Source organism: Cryptomeria japonica, chromosome 11, assembly GCF_030272615.1.
Source record: "Cryptomeria japonica chromosome 11, Sugi_1.0, whole genome shotgun sequence".
NCBI lineage: Eukaryota > Viridiplantae > Streptophyta > Pinopsida > Cupressales > Cupressaceae > Cryptomeria > Cryptomeria japonica.
The window spans coordinates 337,263,031-337,286,691 of NC_081415.1; positions in this window are offsets into that span (position 1 = coordinate 337,263,031).

Below are 23,661 nucleotides of genomic sequence, written 5' to 3' on the forward strand. Positions count from 1 at the left end.
CCCTTCCTCAAACTCCTTCATTTTTATTTTTAGCCAAAAATATTTGAACTCTAGTGTATGGATGAATTCATCATCCTCTATGAACCTTATCAACATTGCCACCCTCTCATCAACATGATTTATTAGCTCTGTCACTTCTTCCATCTGAGATTCATAGCCATGTGTCTCCTCTTCATATCTAGTTGGAGCCATCTGTGATTTTTCCACCCTTCATCACCCTTAAAATCCCTTAATGCATTGATGGCCTCATCAATGTCGCCTTCTTCTTTTGATTCTTCATAGGGTAGAAGGGGATCTGGGTCATCTAATTTTTGTTTTTTGGCTAGGGGACAAGTAGGACAAGTCTCATGTATAGATTCATCATCAGAAAATCATTGATAATAACCCCTTGGAGTTTCTTTGGTGGAACTGTGACCTTTTTTGGTGGAGATCCACTACCTGTTGATTTCCCATAAATTTTATCAAAGTTGTCTAAACACAATTTAATTATTTTCAACTCATTTGTTTCTTCATTAAAAAATCCAAGGAAGACAGGCTCCCTTTTCTTTGTTTCTTCTTCTAATATTATTGCATGCCACTTTTTCCTTCTCTGCATAATATCTTGAAATGATATACAATTTCTAATCAAATCCTCTTGAATTAGTAATTCAAGTGAAATTGTTTTTATAAAAGTACCCATGTGATATTTAGGATCACATACTCTCTCCTTGCCAAATTTCAAAGAGTAATTGGTCTTCAAGTAGCCCTGCAATCTAACATATTTGAGCCAATGTAGAAATTTGCACATGCAGTGACATGGGGTAAGAACATCCCCTTCTTTATTTTCTCTATTACTTCCTTTTCAAGCCATAACATTTGCCACATAAACCCTAAAAATGCAAGTCTATCTGATACAAATAGAGGTAATAAGTGAGGATTCTGAGGGCACCCATACACTCTGATAATGGTATGCTCTCCCATGTAGAGCTAGTCAGAAAAATTATGAGTATGACCCTTTTCAGGACCATAGGCCAGTAGTCTTAACACCCTTCTCAAGTCTAGTGACAATCTTTCAACCTAATGGTTGAGGGAACCAAAAATAAAAATAACAAATGAATCATGGAAAACTTTGTAATCACAGTCCTTACACCTCTTATCCCGCAAGTAGCACCACAGTTGCACTAGTAGTCTGTTGCCATTATCATCCATCATTCCTAATTTTATTTGTTGGGTGAAAGCTTGTTTGTTCTGGTACAAGATTAAACAACACAAAAAAGAATAGTAATAGTGGTAGAAGTCACAACTCTTCTTCTCCTTCCATGCCACCAGTTGATCATGAATTTTCCTTTCTATTTTAGATGCAAAGTCAAACTCTAGGTTTAATTCTGAATTTTGGATTCTCATAACCATGTACATTAAGGATACTAACATTATTACTTTAGCATCCTCTCCCAATTTTTTATTTTTTTTCAATAAAAGTGGATTATTCCACTAAACTTTTTTATTAATATTTTTATTTTTTATACAGGATTCAAAGAGCATACCAGAGGAAAGAACCCTGAGAAGAAAACCTCTGGTCACAGCTCATAAAATAAACCTATAGTATCTAATGGATCAATTTATACACCCCGCCCAAAACCACATACAAAATGTGGTCACAACACATATAATATCAGTTTTGCATAGAGCCCATATGACAATTTGCCAAAAAAACCCATCGGATAATTTTCAAATGTAGACTCCATAGCTGCTATCAATGGAAGAAGACAAAATTTTCCAAAGCCCTGTGCCAAATCCCATGAGCCAAAAACCTTCCTGCCAAAAAAGAAAGTATCAAAAAACCTTTGGAAAAACACTATTATATCAAATATCATGACCTCAAACTCTTCTCTAGACAACGAACATGAATACTTGAAATGAAAGGGGAAAACGTGAATAATTATCATCATAAAATTTTACATCGACATTACTCAAGAAAATCATATGACTATTGCTGCAAACCTTCCCATACCCTAGAAGGAATTTCCTCAAAACCCACCTCTCACTGATTAGCATTGCTATCAATGGCTAAATTTGTCAAATAATCTGCAATCTTATTAACTTCTTTGTAACAATGGGATACCAAGAAAGATTCAAACAATTCTATTTTTTGTAAAATGGGATCAAGTATATATTGCAAATTCCAACAATTCGATTTCTTTTTCATAACACATTGAATAATCACCATAGAATCACCTTCAATTATTAAGTCCTTCATTCCCAAAGAAATTGCCATATCCAATCCAAAAGACAAAGCATGAAATTCTGCATAATTGTTAGTTTTAAAACCAATAGAATGACACTTAGCTTGAATAAAATTTGCATTGTGATCATAAATTACCATGCCTACCCTAGCTGGCCCAGGGTTACCATGAGAGGGCCCATCAAAATTCAGTTTAAAGTGCCCCTGCAGAGGAGGTTTCCATCTAGCAGAGCATCTCTTACCTATTGCATCATTCTTTTTTAAAATTGAACCATGAGAGGGTAAAACTGACAGCAGCTTCCAAACTCTAGTAACTCTACTATCCTAGTGCGAAAAAGAAGTAAGATTTTCCAAATTCTTATAAATAAATGACAAAGCAACCTCAGAGATTGAAGACTCAATTTATAATAGAACCTCGGACATAGGAAACCTTGATTTTTTAAATATCTTGTTGTTTCTCTCTAGCCAAACATTTCAAATCACAATAGATGGAGATATGATCCAAAGGCATGCATAAAAAGATGAGGCAAACATAAAGGGCCAAGATCTAAAATGGGAAATGAGATCCTTACCAATAACAAAGGATATATTTAACTTCTCAAACAACCACTGCCAACATTCATAAGCATAATCATAATGTAGGAACAGGTGTGAAGAAGATTCCAAATTTTTGTTACAAAGGAAACAAGGGAAAACAGCAGTAATACCAAGCCTGTCTAGTCTCACACCTGTAAGGACTCTATCCTGAACTGCCAACCAAGCAAAGGCTCCAGCTTTGGGAAGACAAGCTGAATGCCAAAACAACTTATAAGGCCAAGAAGATAAATCTTTAGAAACCATAAGAGAGTTGTAACCATCTTTAACAATGTACTTACCAGAAATATTCTTTGTCCAAATAAGTTCATCCTCAGAATTAGAAAGAAATACAATTCTATCTCCCAAAATCTTTTCAAAATCTAATTTCATGCTTTGATCAACATCTAAGAAATCAATCGACTTCCATCTAGCTAGCTTAAGGGGTCCACTAGTCACAATTTCAAAATAATCTGCCACAAAAACACCCCAAAGGGAGGAAAGAACAATGATCAGAGGAGACCAATCCCTAATATTCACTAAAGGTGTGTGTCCATTCCATAATTCATCCCAGAATCTGACCTTTCTACCATTATGAACAATCCATGAGAGATGAGGCAAAATAACCGATCTACATTTACAAAGGAAATTCCAAATAGCAGAACCCGAAGGCAAATTTGAGACTTTAAAGATGTACTCTCTCGGTCCATTATTTAAATATTTGGCAAACGTAATCTGTGCCCATAAGGAGCTAGTCTTGTCATATAATTTCCAAACCAACTTAGCACGTAAGGCTAAATTCTGATTCTCTAGACTTTGAATTCCTGTTCCCCCGAGTTCCTTAGGCAAACATACCTTATCCCATGCAACTAAAGGGAGTTTCTTCTTGCCATCTTTATTATTGTTCCAAAGAAAATCTCTAAGAGTATCCTGTAAACTAACAATGGTTGCTTTTGGAGACTTCAAAACAGACATGTGATATATGGGAACAACATTCAAAACAGACTTGATGAGAACAATTTTACCCGCCAAAGTTAACCATCTATGATTCCATGAGAGAATTCTTGTAGAAATGATCGAAATAATCTTATCCCAAAAACCAATCTTATCATGTTTAACAAAGAAAGGAATCCCAAGGTAAGTACATGGAATATTTCCAGTCTCAAATCCCCAAAAGGATTGCAACCTATGTTGAACCAGTTGTGATGTATTAAGGAAAAAAATCTTTGATTTATCACCATTCACTTTTTGACCAAAAAACGATGCATAATTTTGTATTATTCCTTTAATCACTTTTTCCTCAACTAACGAAGCATGTCCAAATAATAGAGTATCATCTGCAAAGAGACAATGAGAAATACTTTTGGGAATATTCTGAATCCTTATACCTTTCCAAAGCCCCCCCACTTTAGTAGCCCTAATAGCCCAACTAAAGGTTTCAGCTAGGAGAATAAACAAAAAGGGAGAAAGGGGATCTCCCTGTCTCAAACCCCTAGAGGAAGTGAAAAAACCACAAGGAGAACCATTAATTAAAACCGAGAATCTTGCAGAAGAAATACATGCACGAATCCATTTGACCTAGCCCTTGGAAAAACCTAACTTCTCAAGAACAACACATAAAGCCCCCCATTGTACTCTATCATAAGCCTTCATCATGTCTAGTTTAAGTATCATGGTTGGGGTTCTTTGGGTGGAAATAGAATGTAGCACCTCATGTGCTACAATTGCACCCTCTGTCGTCTCCCTTCTGGGAACAAAACCACCTTGCTCCAATGAAATGATCCTAGGTTGAATTTTTGCCAACCTAAGGGAAATTGCCTTCGTAAATATCTTATACAAAGTGTTATATAAAGCAATGGGATGGAAGTCAGCAAAAGTCTTAGAATCCTCTTTTTAGGAATAATTGCAATCATTGTAGTATTAATTTCTTTTAAAATGGACGTATTTCTCCTAGATTCCTCGAGATCCAATAAAACATCATTTCCCACAAAATCCCAACATTTTTGAAAAAATAAAGGAGTAAAACCATCTGGTCCCGGGGCTTTATCCGGATTCATGGCAAAGACAGCACTCTTAACTTCTTCTAAGGAAAAGGGAGACATAAACATCTTATTGTCTTCCAAAGATACTAAAGGAGGAATATTAGATATAATATCGTTGCTGAGATTTCCATTTTCCGAAGATAATAATGACTTAAAAAACCTAACTGCCTCTAAAGCAATGTCCTCTGGCTCTGTCAATAAATTACAATTCTAACACTGAATACAAGATATCCTATTCTTACATCTTTTAATCTTAGTTGAAGAATGAAAAAATTTTGTGTTCCTATCACCATCTGAAAGCCATAACCCTCTAGATTTATGTCTCCAATAGATTTCCTCTCTAGCTAACACCTCCTCAAGCTGTAATTTTAGTGACTTCAATTCATCAAAAACTTGTGGCACCATACCATATTGAAGCACATGAGTATTAAAACACTCAATCATATCTTGAATCCTTTGTTTCTCCTAAAAAATGTTCTTAAAATGCGAGATATTCCATTCCCTAATATTCAATTTTAAATAACTTAACTTCTTAACAATCTGAAACATATGGGACCCAGAACAAAAAGGAGCAGAATTCCACCATTTTATAAGCAGAGGTAAAAAGGAAGAATCCCTAAACCACATGGGCTCAAATTTAAATGGAGACTTAAAAGAAGTCCTATCCTCAATAACTGAAAGGGAAATTGGAAAATGATCAAAACCTGAAACTGGTAGAATAGAGGAAAAGAATTCAAAATCTGAATCAATCCAATTCTCAAATAACAAAAACCGATCTAATCTCTCAGCAATCTGAGAAAAATCCCTTCTCATGTTTGTCCATGCGAAAACCCCATTCTGAGACTTACAATAAAAAAAGGCTCATATCAGAAATGAAATCCCCAAAGTCATCCATAATCCTTTTATTAGGGAAAACACCTCCTCTTTTCTCATCTAAATCAGTGATAGCATTAAAATCACCCTCGAAGATAATAAAGGAACCATGTTTTAAGGGAGAAGAAATCCTCTTTAATTCACCCCATAACTTACTCTTCCCTTGAATTCTTGACAGAGCATAAATGTTTAAAAGCCAGAATTTAACCTTCGAAATCTTGCTTTTAACTAAAGCCAACATCCAATTTGTAGCAGATGCCACTAACTGTACCTCAATATTATAATTATTCCAAAGCAGTGCCAAACCTCCTGAAGCACCACAAACCAGAGAAGAAAGAAAATCCCACCTTCTCCAAGATGAAAAAACCAAATCAGCAGACTCCTTTGACAACTTTGTTTCTTGCAACATAAAAATATCACACTTAATTAAGTCCATTTGGGACTTAATTAAGTGGCTCTTGTTAGGGGCATTTAAGCCCCTAACATTCCAAGAAATAATTCTCATTGTCCTCGAGGGAAGGCCGAAGCTCCCCTCTTCCCAATAATCGGAGAACTTTTGCTTTCCCAATATTTGACAGAAGGCAAAATATGTTTTTTGAAAATATATATGAAAATCATCCACAGGGAAGGGCTCACTGCTTGTAATTATCATGGGCTTATTGTTTATACCCCTCCTTCTATAATAATTCTATTATAATCCATTTCAAATTGTTCAAGGTCAACCTTGGTTAGGGATTTCTTATTCAACATGAAATAATTAATGATAGTTGATTTTGTGACTACCAGCAAAGGATTTCCTCTAAGCAACCTGACGGTCCTAGTCACTAGATGGTAATTGTCTTATAAGACTTGGATTAATTTAACGTCAATGAAAACATTTGGTACTATCAATTTTGCAATATCAAGGGTCTAGGGATTCCACACAGGGACCTTCCCATCTCTATTTTTATATAAGTACTAGAATAAATCCCTCCCTGATATAGGAATTATGGCATCCCTACAACCCTCCAGCTTATCTTTCAACATATTTTTTTTCTTTGCTATCTGCTGACCTAGGTAATGCATCTAATAATGATATTTGCATGGGCCTCTTAGCTAGGTTTGACATTCTAGGTTTTCTTACGAAGCTTTCACCCCCTTTTGAACTCTCGCTTTCTCTGGTTTCTTTCTTCTTCCGAGGCATTTTAACCTTGTACTTCCTACTAGAAAATTAACTGAATTAAATAATTTCCATTCGACTACTGATCGTGATGGTACTTCTTGTCTAGATATGAGTAGAGCTATACATATGATCACTGCAAACAAACAAGAGTATCAAGTAGAGGAACCTACTCCTTCAGGAGAAGCAAATATCAATTTCCTAGAATATGAATCTCATGCTGAAGGGAAGGATTTGTGTACCAAAATAGACAATCTAAATTGCATAGTTCTTACCAGAAGTCAATATGCAGAGAAGAAAGATTCAGAAGACAAGTCCAGCAATGATAATGCAACTTCAAATCCCAGATATATAATGACAAAAGTTTCTTCATCCAATCTAAAGCATCCAGAAGCAAGTCAAACCAAGAAAACTGTCGAGGTATCTTCTCCCATAATAAATGAATATTTTCCTAGTTCTTTTGATATAGTAGAATCATGTAAAAACACCAAGATACAAATTTCTCAAGATGAATACCTCAAGCTTAATCCTTTTGAACTGGATAGGCTGATTAATTTCATCAGGTTTGGATCTATCGCGCAACTTATAACCACTCAAGTTTCTGAAGATAATCCTTTGGATTGAACATTGATCCCATTTGCCTCAATTCTTCTTAAGAATTGAAACCTCCGGACCCAGTTGATCCTTTCTTGAAATCTAAACCATTTTATGTGTCATTATTCATTGTTGGTTTTAATTTGTGTAATTGTGTAATTGATTATGGAGCCTCTGATAATGTAATGTCATCTCAAGTGGCTAAAACTCTAGGTCTAACCCTCACTTCTATAAGTGGTAGGTTTTTCTCAATGGATTCCTCTCAAGTTCCTATACTAAGGTCAGGTGAAAGATGCTCAAGTAGCCCTTGCTTCATATCTTTCCAAGACACTTAAACTTACCATTCTAGTTGCAGACATCCTAGCTAGTTATGGAATGCTTTCGAGATGAAGTTTATGTAAAGACCTGGGGGGGGGGATTTAAATGTATTGGTCTTTTGTTACAATCCTAGTGAATGTCAACAAAGTCAAATTAGAACTAGAGCCCAAAGCCAAATTCACTGTGATGAAGTCAAATATCCCAAATCAGAAATATTATATGTGGAAATTGGTCCTGGCACCTACATGTGTAGTTCCTCCCAACATATCGATGATTGTCTTATTTCTAATGAATCGAAAGAAGGACTTTGGACTATGGAATTCGATGGTAGTTTCTCTTCCTCTAGATCAGGATCTAGAGTAGTTCTTATTGATCCAAATGGCCATCACTTTCCTCGGCTTATAAATTAGAATTTGAAAATACTAATAATATAGTTGAGTATGAACCTCTATTGCTAGGTTTAGCAGCTACTAAGGAAATAGGAATCAAACAGTTGAGAGTAAAAGGTGATTCCCAACTTGTGGTGAGAGAAGTCCGAGGACAATATACTATAAAAAATTGGAGATTAAAACACTATAGGAATAGATTCTAGGACTCCATTGAATATTTTGAAGCCTTCACTATAGAATCTATCCCCAGAGAACAAAATACTAGAGCGAATTCCCAAGCTGTATCAACATCTCTTCTATTGCCCCATCCAAATTTTAAAAATAAAGTTTATAACATTAAGGTGGTCTATAGGCCCAATGTTCTCAATAATGTCAACCATTGGCAAGTATTTAATAATGACAAGAAAATCATTGACTTTATGGAGAACACCAGTACCTTCTTTCATACCTTTTTTGAAGGTAGTGAACAAGGAATCCTTGATCCTCTTGAAGGAGAAAAAAGACCCAGAAAGAGGGAGATGAAAGGTCTAGTACAATTGAAAGGAAACAAGATTCCAAAAGATCTTGTCTCTTTAGAACATTTGTTTAATAGGCGTGATCAATACAACAAACAAAGGAAATTTGTTCCCAACCTTACATCAGCTGAATACGAACAGGTGAATATAAGTACAGAAGAAGACCCTAAAATGGTTTATATAGGAAAATGTTGTGCCCTAAGGAGAAGAAGAAACTGATTTCTTTGTTGATCAGATATAAAGATGTTTTTGCATGGTGCTACATTGATCTCAAAAGATATAGGGATGGAAATATACAACATCATATCCCTCTTAAACCAAGAGTTGTTCCATTCAGGCAAAAATAGAGAGTTTTCAACCCCAAAATTGTTGATGCTATTCTCAGTGAAATTGATAAGATGTTGAAGGTAAGGATACTATTCACCTTTATTTTCCCCGATGTAAGTTCTTGGTGGGCCCGATTGTGATCGTTGTTTTTTCTTTAGCCAGTAGGGATGAGCACATGTGACACTTGGTGGCTCAGCGTTGCTCCCTCGGTTCTTCTTTGGTGTCCCATTTTTGAAGCAGTACGGAGGTGACAAATGGCAATGCTCATTTACTGTTCTTCCGGGCGGGCCCACTCATTTGCACATTTTGCAAGCGGTTTCCTCGCAGCGGTCCCCTTTTCTGCAGTCCTTTCTCTTCTGACAGAATCAATTCAGTTCTGGGTAACCTCCAAGCCGTTAAAGGAAAAGTTTGAGTTGCAGGGTTTGTTTTGCTAGGTGCGGCCTCTGTTGTGACATGCCATGTTTTTCTGTTCCAAGGAGGTTGTGCCAGTTTTGGATTTTCAGGAGAGTTGTTTTTAGAAGCAATGGCGTATTTAAGGGGGGATTTCTCTATCACATAAGGGAGAAGATATAGGATTTTTTAGAGAAGGAGAAGAACTGTCTAATTTGCTAAGTAGGAGTTTTCTTTCATTTCTAGCCTTAAATAACTATTTGGGATTTGCTATAAGAAGATTATTCAGATTATGCCTGTGGCCTTTATGATGTCTTTCTTGGCTTACTGTTTATAGTGTTTTTTGTGCTATTGTTGTTGAAAATTCTGACAAACTTTGGGAATATTTTGTCTAAAACTTCACTGATTAAACCATGTTTTTTTATACTTGTTATCTAGTGAATGCGTGATGAATGTGTCCCTTATGTTTTCAGGAAAAATTGGTTGTAGTTTTGATTATGTCTTTGGCACAGATGCTTACGAAAGTTGCAAATATTCTTTGATTTCTGTTGGTTCATTTCCTATTAATGATATGGTGCATCGCCTAAGTATTTAGCATCTCATTTTCTTAAAAAGTATTTGTTTCCTCTCCCTTTCCTCAAAACTCAAGGAAGAGTCAGCTTCTCAACTCCGAAGGTCATTCAGTGTTTCTTTGCGCAAGTCGGTCCCCCAACACTGAATTTCCCATAAGGTTGTTCATCCCCAAAGCAAAATTTAGAGTCAACAGTTCTTTTTCTGGCACACCCGGTGGGACCATTACCTTTAAAAACAAAAAAAACCACATCCCAGCTAGTTTATGAGTCATAAGCCCGTCACCAGGAGTCAAACGGCCCTAAATCCCCATCTTCTTTCCCTCCATTGGTGACCATCCATTCCGCCTCCGTTTCACTTCCACAGGGTTCCCCCACCATCATATACCCTGCAATAGCCCAAATTCCCCCCCAAACTTTTGTGACCTGGGACAATGGTAGCCCTCTCATCCCTCCAGTTCCACCCATATTTTGGGGAGCCATTCTGGCAGCCGCGCTGAAAGCTATTCCCAAATTCACAGGAGAATGTCACAAAACCCCTGAAGAACATTTGCAGGACGTAGCTACTATTTGTATCGTACACGACATCACTGAGCAAAACGTGGCTTTGCGGTTGCTCATAGATTTTTTCAAAGGAAAAGCTTTGGATTGGTTTAGATCTCTAGGCCCTCGTACCATAGGGGACTGGTTTCAGTTGGGAGATCACTTCTTTCAGAGATTCTCAGACAAAGATGACAGATCATCCCTCATGCACTAACTCATTGCGATCAAAAGAGCTCCCACAGAGGCCTTAACTGATTTCAACTTGAGATTCCAGCGAACCTGGCAAAGGATACCATTGTCCATCTGCCCCCCGGCAGATATGGCCTTCGTATTTTATCTAAAATCTTTCAATTCTGATATATCAGTAATGATCCAATCCTTAGGGGGTAACACTCTTCCGCAAGCTTTCAACTTAGCGGTTCAAGCTAAAAATAACCTTATCGATGTTGGAAAGCTCGCACCTCACCCTACAATGCCAGTATTCCCCAAAATGTCTACCCAAGTAATGGAGGAAGCCACCCCGAGCACTTCTGCTCCATAGTCTATGTATTCATTCTCCACTTCTCAAAATACCGTCCATTCCGCCTCTCTGGCTACTGAGGTCAATGATATGAAAAAACTCTTAAGATCTTTCTCTAATGAAATCGTCAACCTAAAAAGGGATCAGGTCTCTCCTACCAAACCTCCTTTTCAACAAAATTTCCAAGGAAACAGACCCCCTTATCAACATTCTAATTATCGGGCTGAGAAAAATACCCCGCCGAATGGCCAAATAGTCCCCGTCCCTAATCCATTACAGGCCATCCACCCGAACAGTGGTAGAGAATTGACTGTGCGTCAAAATAATTTGGTGGACAATGCCAATTCTTGGTGTTTTCCATGCAACAATGCTCACACCCTGAAGAATTTCCCAAGGGGTAATCTGCAACAAAGGGTCGCGGAACAAAGGAACTCAGGTATAATACCAGATGAATCCACATATACATCCTCGGGCATGGATAATGTGGCTTTTGTTGCTCAGATGCAAGGAATGTCATTACAACAAGAAGCAGAAATCACCCCTAATCACGCACTTGTTTCATCGATGGAGGGTGACGATACAGTACTAACTATTGAGGAAAGAACTTCAAAAAATGGGACCCCTATGGTGCATTCAGACTACAACCTTCACTCTAAAAGGCATTTGACCGGGGAGGATGCCAGTAATATAAGGTCAATACCCGTAAACAAACCTCCGAAACCACCAGTCATCATTTCTGCCTATCCCAGGAAGGAATTCATCCCTTACAAACCGAAAGAGCCTAGAGTTTCCATGCCCCCAGCATTGGATGTAGTAGATTAGTTGAAGAAAGCTCCAGCCCATGTCTCTCTCTGGGACCTCCTTAGTATACCAGAGTAGAAAAGTCAGCTAAGGGAGGCATTGTCCCATGATCAAAAGGATACAGTCGTGGTAGCTCTGCCACCCTCTCAGACGAATGGAATGGATCACCACTCAGCAGTTAACAAGGCATGCTCCCCTGCTGCTTTGACAAATGAAGGCTCACCCTCCACTGCACAAGGAGAAGGTAAACCTAAGCTAAATCCTTTTTACCTCACCCTGATAGTTGGAAACAAACTTTTGCATAACTCCATGATAGACTTCGGTGCTAGCACCACAGTCATGCCTAAGCAGATTGCTGAAGTATTAAACATTAAGTATGACCCTTTAAGTAAAGGGGTAATTTAGCTTGATGGGAACAAATTTCAGACGATAGGTCTCATCAAAAGCCTCCCTTTGACCTTATTTGCATGTCCAAGTATAACAGTATCCCAAGAAGTAGTGGTCATCGACATCCCTCCCATCTTTGGACTTTGTTTGTCCTGAGACTTCAGCGCTAAAATAGGAGGGTATATGTCCCTGGATTGGTCCCACCTGATTCTCTGTACCCGACATGGTGCTAAGATGAAGATCCTTTCAGAACCTCTTCACGCCGAGCATATAGCTGACCAAGCCTTGATTAATTTTGAGCTTTCTCACACCTCTATAACCCATGATGAGCGAAAGGTGGTAGAACTATTAGAAGACGAAGAAGTGACCGGGGAAATCCCACCCGAACAAGAAGCCTTCCTAAATGAGTTCATAAACTCTAATCCCTTCTCTAATTACAATGCCACCGGCCTAGGAACTTATTGCATTTTTGAAGAGGATCAGCCAATCCCAAAACTCACCAAAGATCCTTTCTCCAAAGATCAGCTATCTTCGACACTATGGACCCTACACTTTGACGGTGCCAAATGCAAAATGGGCTCCGGGGCCAAAGTTTGTCTCACCCCTCTGGTGGGCGATCTAATCCGAAGGTCTTTCTGATTACAGTTTGCATGTTCAAATAATGAAGCAGAGTATGAAGGGCTAATTCAAGGCCTGAACATGGCAAAAAAAATGGGCATCAAGAAGCTTAAAGTTTTCAGTGATTCTGAATTAGTAGTACATCAAGTCTAAGGGATATCCAGCGCCAAGCACGTCCGTATGAGATCCTACCACTCCAGAGTCTAGGATTTAATAGAAAGTTTTGAAACTTTCAATATCACCAGCATTCCCCGAACACTAAATACCGAAGCTGACCACATGGCAACCATAGGGGCTCATTTTGATCCAGCTATAGACCTCTTGGTCGGCAATTCAGCAGTCAATATGGTGGTCCGTCCAGCTATTCCTGATAATAATACATATTGGCAGGTATTTGAAAGCGATGAGCAGATTGCTTTGTTTATTCAAAGTTCGGGAGAATTTGCCAATCACCTGCAACCTAGGATTAAAGAGGCTTACGGAGACTAGATTATCTAGCTAAAATCCAACAAGCTCCCCAACGGTCTAATCACCTTGGAGAATTTGTTTGATCATGAGGATGTTAAGAAGGATAAGCGGAAGCTCATAGCGGACAAAGGAGATTACACTGAAATGTCAGTGGGACGTGGAAGAATCCTCAAAGAGGGAAAAGGTGTTTCTGTTGAAGACAAGGCAAAATTGGCTCGATACTGTGATGAATATGAAGGCATAATGGCTTGGTCTTATGATGATCTAAAGGGTAACGATCCCAACGTCATTCAGCACACCATCAAACTCACAAATGAAGCTAAGACAGTCTGACAAAAATAGAGGCCTGTTAATCCTAAGATCGAATCCCTCATGGCTCAGGAGTTGAAGAAACTGATCAAGTCAAGGATTATTTATCCTATAAAACACAGTACATGGGTATCCAATCTGGTCCTAGTGAGGAAAAAGAATGGGGACATTCAGCTCTATGTGGACTTTTGGGACCTGAATCACGCATCGCTCAAGGATCATTATCCCCTACCGTCAATGGAGAAATTATTTAGCACTGTAGCTAGATCAGAGATGTTTTCTATGCTCGATGGTTTCTCAGGATACAATCAGGTAAGTGTCAAAATGGAGGATCAACACAAGACCACTTTTACCACCAAGTGGGGGACGTTTGCATATCAAAAGATGCCCTTCGGCTTGTCAAATGCTGGGGCCACTTTCCAAAGGGCCATGGATCTGGCTTTCAAAGAGATAATAAATAAGATTATCTTAATATATTTAAATGACCTAACCATGTTTTCTAAACACCAGGAGGATCATTTCGATCATCTCGAGTTAGTCCTGCAAAAATGTCTAGAATTTGGGATCTCCTTGAACCCAAAAAATTTTATTTTCGGGGTTCCCCAAGGGAAGTTGCTAGGACATATAGCTTCTAAAGAAGGCATCTCCATCGACCCTGACCGGGTCAAGGCTATCAGAGAGCTCCCCCTTCCGGTCAACAAAAAGGGAGTGCAGTCATTTTTGGGAAAAGTTAATTTTGTCAGTCGTTTCATTTCTGACTTCGTTGGGATAATAAGACCTATCACCCTCATGCTTAAGAAGGATGTACATTTCAAATGGACCGCTGAAGCCAAAAATGCCTTCGACCAAACAAAGCATGCCATCCATTCAGCCCCAGTATTATCTAATCTGGACATGTTGAAAAATTTCATAATGTATGTCTATTCCGGTCAGCATAGTATTGCCATGGTCTTAACTCAAAAAGACACCCAAAAAGGAGGAGAGAACCCTATCGCCTTCCATTCAAAAACTCTCAAAGATTATGAGCTCCGCTATAACTTTATAGAAAAACAAGCCTTAGCTGTCCTAAAAGGACTGAAAAAATTCTGGCATTTCATTGTCTGCAACAAGACCACAATGTATGTAGCTCACCCCACAGTAAGAGAATACATTATGGAGGGTGACATCACAGAAAAAAGAGCGAATTGGATCACTAAGATCCTAGAATATGATGTTGACATCAGGCCCACAAAGCTAGTCCGCGGGAGAGGTTTATGTGAGTATATAGTGCAGGATGGTGAATCCCATGTCTTCGAAACCATCCCAGAAGAGACGGTTATGTTTATGCTCGACACCCCCAGCGAAAATTGGATTGACAAAAGGAAAATTTTCATGAAGACGGGGACTTTTCCCGAAAATCTCCCTCCGGCCAAGAGGAGATTCTACCGACTCCAAAACAGCAGTTTTCACCTCATAAATGAAATTCTTTTCAAAAGGAATTTCGATGGAGTCCTACTCCAATGTGTAGATCAAGGCCAAGCTAATAAAATTCTCCAAGAATTTCACTACGGCCCCTCGGGAGGTCATTTCTCTACCCCAACAACTGTGATCAAAATTACTCAAGCTGGATACTTTTGGCCATCCATGTTCAAAGATGTACACGCTCTAGTAAGAGGATGTAAAGAATGCCAATATTACACAGGGAGGGGTAAGAAAGCGGCCATGCCGCTCAGGCCTGTGTCAGTTGAAGAACATTTTTCTCAATGGGGACTCGATTTTGTCAGAATGATCAATCCCCCAAGCTTAGCCAGACATAAATGGATCCTGACCGCCATAGACTATTTCACCAGATGGTCTGAAGTCGTTCCCCTACGGAATTCATCTGAAAACGAGGTGCTATCTTTCCTGGAAGAACTGACTTGCTGGTACAGTCTCCCAAAAACTGTTATATCTGATAACGCTCATGCTCTCACTAGCTTGCGGATCATGCAGTTCGCTCTTAGCAGAGGTATTTATCTCAAAACCTCCTCTAACTATTACCCCCAAGGGAACAGTCTGGCGAAATCTACTAACAAGAACCTGATCCGACTTATCAAGAGGATAGGCATGGAATATAAGGAGTGGCACCATCACCTGAGGAGTGCATTATGGGCCGATCGCATAACACCCAAGCAGATTCTCAAGAGTTCCCCGTACAAGCTGGTATACGGGAAAGACGCATTTTTTCTTTTGTCACTGGAAATCTCGGTGTTACAGTTGCTAAAATCTATGGATATCGCTGAAAATGGCTCGATGGTTGTAAGGCTAGCAGAGATTATGGAGTTAGAGGAAGCGAGGGAGGCTGCCTTCACAGCTCTCCAGGATAGGCAAAAGGTCGTAAAAAGATGGTTTGATAGTAAAAAGAGCTTTGATGTTATATTCGCCCTCGGAGACCTTGTTCTAAAGTACAATGAGAGAACGGCAAAGCCAGGTCAACACACCAAGTTCGACTGCCTATGGGAGGGTCCTTTCTGCATCATAGGATGTAAAGGTTTCAACACCTTTGAGTTAGAGGACATGAATGGAGACTCCCTCTCCATCCCAGTTAATGGTTTTCATAAGCCTTATTATTAAGGGTCCTTCCCCTTTTCCATGTAAATAGTGTATATTATGTGCATATGTGTGATGTGTATTTATTTTAATTATTTTCAACTCAGCAAACAAAAAGAAAGAGAGACTAGATAAAGAAAAAGCAAAATCATTATATTAAGTCTTTCTCGTACTATTACAAAATATGCGGGCCCTCGGCCTCTATCTTGTTTACATCTATCAGTTCCAACACAAGTCGCGCTTTGTCAAGGACTCAGAGGCTAGTCTCAGTATCCTCCTCTTCAATATCAGAGTCCCCTTCTTCTCCTAGCCATTCTGAACCAGAAGAACTCTCAGGCTCCCCGTGCATGAATATAACCACCAGTTTAGGAGGCTGATCAGGCAATAGGACTCTTGGGAAGATATAGTCCCTGAAACTAGAATACCATTTTGTGCCTTCCGGAATAGGGACCATCATATGCACTCGTAGAAGAAACTCGACAGCTAGCTCGACACGGTACCTGTGGGAGGACAGTGACATGGTTTTCAAGCCATTAATAAGTGGATGCCACCTCACTTCTTCATTCTGAAAGATGAAGTGCTCTAAGTCAGATGCCACAAGGAGTCCGAGGAAAGTTACATGATATGCAACTACATCTTTAAGGCCCCCCAGATAGTCTAAAGGAAAGAGGGTTTGCGTCAGCTGCGTTGTCAGTAGCCCAGATTAGCCACAGTCCAGCAAAGAAGCCACGAAGTGTGAGCAGATATTTGTATTCACCCGGTATCGATCTGGATTGTCAATGAAATCTTCCCCAAGTACCCATTTGATGGCAGCAATTATTAATGGATTTTTCCTTCTCGTCATCCCTTGTAGTCTCCGGTCTGATATATTCCCTAGGAAAGCAACTTGCGCCCTTCTGTTGACGAGCTGAACTGGAGTATCCATTTCTTCATAAACTCCACCGTTATAGCTCACATTGTGATGAAAAAATGTCTGAAAAGACATATTTATAGCAAAAATCTTGGCAGGTAAGCAATCGGCAACTTGAGCTCACCCTTGCCCCATTTTAATGTCTCTGTCACACCTCTATTAATTCATGTCATGCGAATGGGATTATTTCCAAGATATCAGCATCTAGTTAATCACTTGAAAAAAAGAATGGATGGAAACAAAGAGCCATACGTACTTTCAGGTACGCCCCCCCTTAAATGAGCTAGCTCTGCCAGCCCGTTTCGGCTCATGCGGCCATTATCCCTAGCTGATCTTCTTGATTAAAGAAAGATTTGGCCCAAGGTACTTTTCCCAAGGAACGCCATCACAATCAAGTAGTTTTTGGGAAAGTGGGAATGATGGCTCCCCACATTCATGGAAGTTGATCGCAGTGGCATTTTAGTTGGCGCGCGTGTTAGTCGAGCCTTAGCTTTCACAAAAAACAAGGCATGTCATGCATTTAAAAACTCAAAGTTTCTCCCGATCATCAATCTGTTCATTTTGTTGCCAAGGAGTTAGGCCAGAAGACGACGTGCACATTTCCATTCTCAATCTCCAATCTGATAGCAGTCCAGGAAAGGCCGATTGTCTACCTTGATGGATTCAGAGGCTTCGTCCGTGAAAGCTACTCCTAGGGGTTTCTGGGTTGATATTTTCGAAGAACTATCTTACTCTTCTCATGCCATCCCACCAAAGAAGGATTATCCCAAGACAAAGGCCAAAAATAAAGCAACAACCCGCAACCCGTCAGTTGTTCTGGATTCCTTAGAAAACATCTACGAGCCTGAGATCTGAAAACAGCCCAAAAAATTCAGAGAGGCCACATGTTCAAGGATGTTGCATCATAGAAATGACCCTCATTCCGCCGCGGTGCATTTCTCGAAGAGTGGTGCTCCCCAATCTTTGGTCCTTGCAGTTCCCTATTGTCCTAAACTCATAGCTGCCTGTGCAGAGGCTTTTGATCCTACCTCATTTTTTGTCAGTGGCTCGCACTTGAAATTGATCATATCTCCAGAGGCCATTAGAGAAATGCTTTGCTCCCCAATCTTGGAGAATACTGAGGTTTTCTCGAAGAGATCCATGGAGGAATTCTAGAGCACCAGGAGAGACGCATTAACTTTCTATCAGAATGCCCTCAACCAAAGTTTATCAGCAGGGCCTCCAAAGTTCCCTTTGTCATACAGCGATCTGAAACAAGAGGACCTCAGAGATATTTCATCTACCCTGGCTTGGCTATGTGGTCATGATAGCAACCAGAATATCACAGCTTCCATGATGGGCTTTCTTTTCAAATGCAGGAAGCAAAGGGAACTTTTTCACTTCGACTTCTCCGTGACTATCGCTAAGGCCATGGTCAAGCAGTTATCCAAATTACAATAGCTGCGACGTTTTAGGTTCTCTTCAGTATTGGTGCACCTGCTTCTGCATCAGAATGAAGCCTTTTTCGCACAGTTCATATGTTTGTCCACTTTTAATGAGACGGGAAGTGTATTGTCGGTATCTTGTTGGACGCTTCTGTTGCTGGCCTCTTATGACTCCTATTAGTTTTCTGACTTGTTCTTGGCTCCTATACTCAAGGATTTTGGAGTGATTCCGCCAATGAGCCTCTCGCCTGTTTCTCACAAGTCCAAATAAACTAGATGCAGAATGAACGCCCTCCTTGCGACTAGTTCGTATGCCCAAATTTCTCTTTCATCCGTGTGCATGGTTTCTCTGAAGAGCCATTCCGGCTACCTACTCACGTGACTGACAGAACCCTAACTCTGGAAATGGCAAGGCAACTAGTAAGGGTTGAACAAGCGATTGAAGCTGGGAAGCACAATACTTCCATCATAGAGGATAACAAGGCCATTTTCCCAATTGCCCTAGTAAGAAGAAAGGTAGTTGAGGAAACCCTGACTTCAAAGCTGGTGCAGTTGGGTTTTGTAGTAATTGATGACCTGTGGAGTTATGACCCTGATGGTTGTTTGAGCAAAAGGAAAAACACTGTGAATCACGAGCCTTGGGACTTATGGGCAGAACGTACCAACCCCCGGGTTGACGACCCGAGCAAATATGTGGGTCCCAATGATTTTCGTATTTTGGATTGCCCCTCGTAGTTAAAATTTTATTCCCCAGTGCAAAGAGTCAACCCTGCAAAGCCAATTCCTTGGGCGTTGTTAGAAAGCATGAAAGCTTTATCCTAGACCAAAAAGAAAAGGGAAAATTTTTGGGTCTATTGTCAGGAAGTGAATCAGCTTAGAGCTAGCCTTGGAAACACACACCTGGACGAACGTTTCGAGCAGGAATGGAGTAAAGTAAATAAATTTGACGATGAGACAGGTGACAGTTCCTCACGCAGGGACTCATCTCCTGAGATGGCTGCTCAATAGGAAGTTGGGATTATAAGTACCGAAGGGCAGAAGCCAGAGCCAGAAATCCCTCCTTCTTTAGACAGTGCAACTCGCAGACCTCGTTCGCAATCTAGTAAGAGGTGGTCTGAGAAGAAGTCCTCCAAGGGCCCCCCAAAGAAGAAGCCATATCTTAGTGGGTCAGAAGAGATTTCACCTAATACATTAACGGTAGTATCAACAAATCTTCAGCCGCTGCAGCCTTCGATCGATCAGGTTCATCCCTTTTTCCCTTCTTCCCATTCTCCAGATGTTTTTGCAGCTGCTCTCACGCCTATCATGCAAACCTCAATCTCTACTGCTCTTACGTTGGCCCCTGTGGGTATCACAATTAATCCCCAATATGTACTCACACAAACTTTCACTCCTCTCCCGACCGGAACCCCCATACCTATAACTTTTCAGTCGCCCACATCAGAAGCGGTCCATGTGTCGCACGGGCTAGGTTTTGAAGAGTTTTCCCCCTAGAGTATGGTTGTGGCGTCCGCCAGTTCCTTCCCATTAGTGAGTTCCCCTTTTGTCCCATTATTTTCCTTGTTGGCGGTGACTCATCCGGTCCAATCCTCCTTCGCTGTCCATTTTTCGCATTTCTCTTTCGCTGTCCCTCCTGGTGCAGTTTTTGCAGGTCAAGCCATCGATCACCCAAATAGTTTCTAGTAGCAGGTTGTTTATGATCGAACTGTTGGTTTGAATAAGGCAAATAAGAGGAAGGAGAAGGAAGGTGCTCGTCGTGCTTGTCCTCGCCTATAGACCCATTTTAGCGAGCAAAGAGATTGCCTTTACTTTGCAAATCTAGTTCCCAAGGTTGACAAGCCAGAATCCCAGATGAGGCCCGATTATTATGAGTGACAAGCAATGGGTGTTAGTCTCCAAAGCGCCACGGCATCTGACAAGGTTGGGATGATGGAAAAAATTTCTAAAGCAGTGTCCACAGACTTTATTAAGAAGAGTCGTCATTTAGAAAAGCTCCATGCGAAAAATGCTAGTCTTCGCGATTCTCTTTCCCAGCAAAGGAAGGAAGATAAGGCTCAGGTATTAGAGATCAATCGTCTGCAAAGCCTACTAGCTCAAGTAAACACAGAAAAAGGAAAGTTGCAGTCAACCCTCAACAGTGTTGGTTCCCAACTAAAAGGTCAGGAAGTGACAAGAAATGTAGCCCTGAAGGAAGCGCAAGATAAAGATTTTGAGATACAACGACTGAAGGCCACTTCCAGGGATGTCGCCCAGATTCAGATGCAATTGCATGAAGAAATCCTTCTCAAAGAAGGTTATGCTTGTCAACTGACTGAAGCCTAGGTGTCATGGACGGATGAGAGGATGACTTTCAAAGCCGAACTGAAAGTAAAAGAAGAAAGTCTCGAGCAATCCGATAAACGTGTTTTAGAATTCGAAACTCTTCTATAGTAGGAGCAGAATCAGACATTGTAGCTGCAACAGACCATCAGGACCGGAGAAGCAAAAATCTTAGCTTTGGAAAATCAGGTGGTTATTGAGCAAAACAAAATCCAGCAACTCCAGTAGGAAACAGTTGGGAAAGATAATGAGATATCTCGATTGATGAGCATCCCACCCCCTCAACCGATTGCCCCAGACTTCTCCACCATGCTGACAGAGTTGTATGTTTCTCATTGGGAAAAGGTAAAGCAGTTCTGCCCATCTTTGCAGCTGGTGTTAAGATTTCTTAGTGATGTGCAATCCCTCTGTGCTGAGGCTGGGCACCTTATAAATAATTCTATGCTTATCATCAGTCTGAAATTCCCAATAGCCTAGACTCTTATTTAGTTGCTTTATTCCGCACTAGAGGAGGAGCTTAGGGAGAAAGGGATTGCAGATTGCTGGCAATTGATCAAAAGGACTAATGTCTTCATAAATCGCCACAAGATAATTATGCAAGTGTCAGCTACTCTGGCGCCTTTGCACTTTTCAGTACCAGACATTAAGCTAACCTTCTCCTTTCCCTGCGAATGGTTCTGTGCTATAGATTGAGCAAGTATTGCAACAGATCGAGATTTTACAACAGGACAGAGTTTTTCTACAACGGCTGGGAAACCCTATTTCAGTGAATGAAGTGGAAGGTCTTTTGCATCTTCTAGCCCAGCTCTCCGCTCTCCTAAACTAGGTCCAAGATGAACCTATACCTCTGCCCCTGGATGAAGTAATTTGCCTGGAGAAATATTTCCAAGAGTTGGAAGCGCAAGTTACGCTCTCAGAGGATGAATGGCTGCCCTTGAAGCAGGTTTTTGATCTTTTTCACCCCGTTGTGCATTGAGGTCTGGTCTTTGAACTAGTAATTTTGGGTTCTTCTATTCCACAGGTAGAAACGCCCCTGATAGTCGCCAAGAAATGTTCACCTTTATTTTCCCCGATGTAAGTTCTTGGCGGGCCCGGTTGTGATCGTTGTTTTTTCTTTAGCCAGTAGAGATGAGCACATGTGACACTTCGTGGCTCGGCGTTGCTCCCTCGGTTCTTCTTTGGTGTCCCATTCTTGAAGCAGTGCGGAGGTGACAAATGGCAATGCTCATTTACTGTTCTTCCGGGCGGGCCCACTCATTTGCACATTTTGCAAGCGGTTTCCTCACAGTGGTCCCCTTTTCCGCAGTCCTTTCTCTTCTGACAGAATCAATTCAGTTCTGGGTAACCTCCAAGCCATTAAAGGAAAAGTTTGAGTTGTAGGGTTTGTTTTGCTAGGTGTGGCCTCTGTTGTGACATGCCATGTTTTGCTGTTCCAAGGAGGTTGTGCCAGTTTTGGATTTTCAGGAGAGTTGTTTTTAGAAGCAATGGCGTATTTAAGGGGGGATTTCTTTATCGCATAAGGGAGAAGATATAGGATTTTTTAGAGAAGGGCAAGAACTATCTAATTTTCTAAGTAGGAGTTTTCTTTCATTTCCAGTCTTAAAAAACTATTTGGGATTTGCTATAAGAAGATTATTCAGATTGTGTCTATGGCCTTTATGATGTCTTTCTTGGCTTACTGTTTATAGTGTTTTTTGTGCTATTGTTGTTGAAAATTCTGACAAACTTTGGGAATATTTTGTCTAAGAATTCACTAATTAAACTATGTTTTTCTATACTTGTTATCTAGTGAATGCGTGATGAATGTGTCCCTTATGTTTTTAGGCAAATTTGGTTGTAGTTTTGATTATGTCTTTGGCACAGATGCTTACAGAAGTTGCAAATATTCTTTGATTTCTGTTGGTTCATTTCCTATTAATGATATGGCACATCGCCTAATTATTTAGCATCTCATTTTCTTAAAAAGTATTTGTTTCCTCTCCCTTTCCTAAAAACTCAAGGAAGAGTCGTCTTCTCAACTCCGGAGGTCATTCAGTGTTTCTTTACATGAGTCGGTCCCCCAACACTGAATTTCCCATAAGGTTGTTCGTCCCCAAAGCAAAATTTAGAGTCAACAGATACTTTATCCTATACATCACACCACATGGGTTGCTAATATTGTCCCGATAAGAAAGAAAAATGGAGAGATAAGGATTTGTGTGGATTTTCAAAATCTGAATCAAGCTTGTCTCAAAGACAATAATCTGCTACCCGTGATGGACCATATCTTGCAAACTATGTCCGGATAAGAAATGATGTCTATGTTGGATGGGTTCTTAGGGTATAACCAGATAGAAGTCACCCAGAAGACCAGAATAAGACCGCTTTCACCACTCCTGTAGGTATCTTTTCTTATAACTGGATGCCTTTTGGTCTCATAAATGCGGGAGCCACCTTCCAAAGGGCAATTGATTTAACTTTTGGGGATCTGAAAAATAAAATCATTGTTGATTATCTGGATGATTTAACTATTTTCTCAAAATGGAAAATAAACCATTTCCAAGATTTATAGAAAGTGTTACACAGGTGTACAGGTTATGATATTTCTTTAAATCCTAATAAATCCATCTTTGCAGTCACTGAAGGCAAACTCTTAGGACATATTGTTTCAAAGGATGGTATTAAAATATATCTTGAAAGAGTTAAAGCAATCCTACAGTTGAGCCTCCCCTCTTCCCTAGATGTGACCAGATCTTTTTCGGTCAGATAAACTTTTCGAGGAAATTTGTACCAGATTTTGTAGAGTTGACTAGACATATCATTGAATGTTGATAAATCAGTCGAC